Source organism: Lithobates pipiens, unplaced genomic scaffold (genome assembly GCF_037356315.1).
Source record: "Lithobates pipiens isolate NorthernLeopardFrog02 unplaced genomic scaffold, aLitPip1_a1.2 Scaffold_16, whole genome shotgun sequence".
NCBI classification, from domain to species: Eukaryota; Metazoa; Chordata; class Amphibia; order Anura; family Ranidae; genus Lithobates; species Lithobates pipiens.
The window spans coordinates 63,716,593-63,721,837 of record NW_027507748.1 but is presented as its reverse complement, the minus strand read 5'-3'; positions in this window follow the sequence as shown (position 1 = coordinate 63,721,837).

Below are 5,245 nucleotides of genomic sequence, written 5' to 3'. Positions count from 1 at the left end.
CCTGTACCATCAAATGCAGTCACTGTGCCCATCAAATGCAGCCACTGTGCCCATCAAGTGCAGCCACTCTGCCCATCAAGTGCAGCCACTTTGCCATCAAACGCAGCCACTGTGCCATATCAAATCCTGCTACTGTGCCATCAAATGCTGCCACTGTGCCCCAACAAATGCAGCTACTGTGCAGCATCGAATGCAGCTACTGTGTCCCATCAAATGCAGCCTCAATGTGCCTCATCATATGCAGCCTCACTGTGCCCCATCAAATGCAGCCTCACTGTGCCCCATCATATGCAGCCTCACGGTGCCCCATCAAATGCAGCCTCACTATGCCCCATCATGTGCAGCCTCACAGTGCCCCATCAAATGCAGCCTCACTATGCCCCATCATGTGCAGCCTCACTGTGCCACATCATATGCAGCCTCACTATGTCCAATCAAATGCAGCCTCACTTTGCCCCATCAAATGCAGCCTCACTGTACCCCATCAAATTCAGCCTCACTGTGCCCCATCATATGCAGCCTCACGGTGTCCCATCATATGCAGCCTCACAGTGTGCCCCCTATGAATGGGCCACCAATGGGTGCAATGATTACAGTATTTTTTTAAAATCCTCTTCTAATTGTGATGTGCAGATGTACAGACATATTCCCCTTGTGCCGATGTGTCTGCAATAGCTGCGCCTTTATTTTCTGCTTGATGAGATCCATAAATCCCTTACCCCTTGGAGAGAGCGTGAAACACCAACCATGTGACAAGTTTGGGGGAACCATGACTGTCTGGTCATTTATCCTCTGGCTGACTCCTGTATCATTCACAGATGGAAATCAATCATTCCGACTCTCTCCATGGGGATTATTGCTGATCAAATCTGTTTTCATTTGGATGACGTGAAGGAATTTCAAGTTAAAACAAAGGAATGGGCAGCCTAGCTGGGGAGGGGTGCTTCAGATAATTCTACAATACTGCTCGATAAAATTGTGTAGATACAAAATACCTTTTCTATATTATTCCATAAAATCTGTACTAAATCCTTCTAAATTATAGTATGTGATGTCTTGCCCTAAAAATATTTAAAATAATCTCTGCTTGTTTGTTGCAGTGTCTTCAGATGTGCGTTTATTGGAAATGTGTTGCAAACAGGTAAAACTGGAAGGTATTTGAATAAAAGACCAGTATAATTACTGGCATACAGTACTGGATGACTTTGCTCCTTACTTGCTAAGCCAGCCTGAGGATTAAAGCATTGGTTACCCTAAAGTTTCCTATTCCTGATATGTGCTGCTGTACAATCCATGTACTTGAATGAAGAAGTATCCTGTTCTTTGTATTGCTTCCTTTGTGTGAAATCTTTGGTGTTCCTGTCAGTCCTTCTGCGTTCCTATTAAAAACTGACCACTCTAAGCAGGAGAACACACTGTGGTCAGTTCTGTAGCTGTGCTGGGAACTCATGATCAGACTTGTCCTGACACACCCTCCCCACGCACAGCTTTTCACTGGGAAGCTCAGTGTACTGCTGTTTCTCCTCCCCCCAGCTCCTATGCAACTGAGAACAGAGGGAATGTGATCACTTATAACAAAAGAGAAAAAAACGTGTTTATAATGTTTTTTTTTTTTTTTTAATCTATACACAAATGTTTTGGTTTTCATTTCTATTTCAAACTGAATGGGTTGTTTTACAAGGTGATCATTTATAGCTACTTTAAAACTACAGTTCAAGTGCACAGCTCAATACAGAGTTTTAATTCACAGATACAGATACATATATTGTGTATAATGGGCCCCATGTATTCTGTGTAAGTTTGCAGTCTCCTCTCTGGATGGACAGACAGTCAGACATATTGAGAAATGAAGGAATGTGTCTTACTTGCAGAGCTCCTCGAAGAGCTGGTACTCATTGGTGAACCTGGTGCAGGTGGCAGAAGCCATGCCTCCTCCTCCTGCCTCGGGTGTTCTCCTGTGGTGGTCCAGGGTCTGAGTGCCGGGGCCACACAGCAGTGCACTGACAGGCAGGAGAAGCAGTGGCGGAAACCCTGGCTGTGGGCTCCGAGGACAGCTGGGATCCTAGTGCTGGAAGTAGGGCAAAGGATGCCTCCCCTGCCCTCCTGCTCCCCCACCCTCCTCTTCCAAGATGTCCCGGCAGCCGCTTCTCCTCCCAGCCAGTCGGGTCTTAGGGCTCCCGGCCAATCGGGTCTCAGGACCTGCTTTCTGATTGGCCGGGTGGAGAAGCAGGAAGACATTAGTGACTATTAATTTGCCAATGTCACACAACTGGGTGGGCTCAGGGCGCAGTACTCTGTGCCCCGAGCCCCCCCTCTTCTAAGCCTATTAGAGCCTCAGGCTCTAATCGTGTGCTTCCAAAAAAAAACATTAAAATCTATGCGTCCATAGAGATTAGGGGCCAGGCGCATAGATCAAGGGGGTAGTGGCCCCACGCCCCTAATAGAGCAGCCGCCACTGACAAGCTGTATACCTGCCAAAGGATTTGTATTTCTGCCCATCCTGTCCAGAAAATCACATAGCCCTCTGAGACAGGAAAGCCAGACTGGTGACCTCACTTTTCTCTACTTCAGTTAACCAGTTGCCGACCGCCCTATAGCACTTTGTATTGCTACAGGGCGGCTGTGCCGCGCAAAATTCTGTATATATACTTGATTGTGCATTTATGGGTAGTGGGCTCCACTGGCGGCTCGCTCCCGCTGTTATTCTACACAAAGGGTGCTCATCAGCTGGTTCGACAGATCCAATGTCTGCTGGGACCTGCTGTTTGTTCTGTACACAGGCAGAACAGCGATCCGTCATTAAGGAAAGCATGGATCCTGTGTAATTGCAGAGCAGGGACACGTATCTATGCCTTCCTTTGGTCAAAGCACCTCCCCCGCAATAGTAAAACACCAGCTAGGCACACAGTTATCCCTTTGATTGCGCCTAATATTACCCCTTCCCTGGCATATTTTTAGCACCAATCTATATCACTGGTTCCTAAAAAAAAGTGTCAAAAGTGTCAGTTAGTGTCCAGCTTGTCCACTGCAATATCGCAGTCCCGCTATAAGTCGCTGATCGCTGCCATTACTAGTCAAAAAAAAAAAATCCACAATTATATCCCATTGTTTGTAGACGCTCTAACTTTTGTACAAACCAATCAATATACATTTATTGGGATTTGTTTTTACCAAAAATATGTAGCAGAATACATATTGGCCTAAGCTGATGAAGAAATTAGATTATTATACTGGATATATTTTATAGCAGAAACTAAAAAAAAAAATTTTTAATCAAAATTTTCTTTTTTTTTTTTTTTATTGCGCAAAAAAAAAAAACGCAGAGGTTATAAAATACCACTGAAAGAAAGCTGTAGTTGTTGTGGGGAAAAAAATTACATACATTTAAGTTGGGTACAGCGTTGCATTACCGCATCAGTCAGTTAAAGTATTGCAGTGTTGTATCGCAAAAATGGCCTGGTTAGAAAGGTGGGTAAATCTTTTGGAGCTGAAGTGGTTAAGCAACTTCCTGCCTCTAGCCTGTGATTGGACAGTGAATGAGCAAAAGTTCACAAATGAAGACGTCTTTCTTCCCTCTTTGCTCTATACTCCTGTCAGCATGTTCCTGCGCATCAGCACATGTTCACTGCAGCATAGCTTATTGTCTACTATTGCCAGGCTGAGTTCTGTTGTACAGGGGATTATAGGGGGCCATTACCAAAATAAATACAAATAGAAATATTTGCACTAGTTACATTTAAAAATAAGTTGCATGAATTTTCAATAAATACATATGTAGCGGTACCCTCGTAGGCGATGCTGAAAGTTGTAGCCCCCGTGTCACCCTGCCCAGCCTGGCATTCACTTTCCAATCACCTTGGAGACAATGAACATGCCATGTGCTTGTTTTTTGTATTTTTATTGGGGGATTTGAACTTGGATAGGGTTGGGAATATATAGGATGCCCAGTAGAATAAGCAATTGGTTGATTGAATATCAATACATTGGGACAACTATACACACTTGGCTACTTCAGTCTCCTCCACAGCATCTCTTTCTCACTCAATACTTTACTCCAGGCACAGCTAGCACATGGTTAGGCCCAACTCTGACTCAGTCAGGCCTCAGCAATTGCCCTCTGCAAGCAGGGACCACGGGTCCCTTTTAGTGTAGCTAAAATAGAATAGGAAATCTTTAGTGCTAGCTGTCCTATCCTGGACTACTGCTCCCAGCAATCCCTCTTCAGGTCTTGGCAGCCCTCCTGGCTGCAGCTGCCTGACTCCACTGCCCATGCCATTGCAATCCTCACTGGCTCCACCCCCGGCTCTGACTGTTTCCTCTCAGTCCTCCCTGGCATGCCTCTCCAGTCCTCCCGACTGTCCATGTCACTCACCAGCCCTCCCGGCTCTAAACCAGTGGTCCCCTCCTGAAGACTTGACCAGCAGTACTAGCTTCTGCTGTCCTCTCTGACTCCTCCTGTGCCCCCTGTTCAGATCCTTCATGAGTTTTTGAAAGGAATCCATCCTGCACCCAAGTCCCAGGTCCAAGGTCACCCAACCCCTCCCCCTCCACTGGGGGAGCTCCCTCCAAGGCCCCGACAGCCTAGTACTCCATCCTCAATTCTTCCACCGGACAACTCCTCCCTAGCTGGGCTGACTCCAGATATTTCAAGGAGGCCTGCCCCCTGCCAATCCTAATTGGGGATTGGTCAGGGCTCCCTGTAATGCCCCAGACAGCTCCACCTCTCTTCCCTTCCTCTTCTCCTAGAATTGACAAGTGGCAAGATGGGAGGTGACAGTGGAGTGATGCTGTCTGAGTCACAGCTGCTATTCTGAGCCACTCCCAGCCCACACAGATCAAAAAAAAAACAGGCCTAGTTTCCAGCTCGGCCTGCCCAAATTTACCTGCTCTAACCAAAAACTATCTCTAGCACCTTTTTTGGAAAAAATACACTTTTTTTGAATTTAAAAAATAAGACAGTAAAGTTAGCCCAATTTTTTTTTAGATTGTGAAAGATAATGTTACACCGACTAAAATGATACCCAACATGTCACGCTTCAAAATTGCGCCCGCTCGTGGAATGGCGACAAACTTATACCCTTAAAAATATCCATAATCGACGTATAAAATTTTCTACAGGTTACCAGTTTTGAGTTACAGAGAAGGTCGAGGACTATAATTATTGCTCTAGCTCTAACAATCATGGCGATATCTCACATGTGTGGTTTGAACGCCGTTTTCATATGCTGGCACTACTCACGTATGC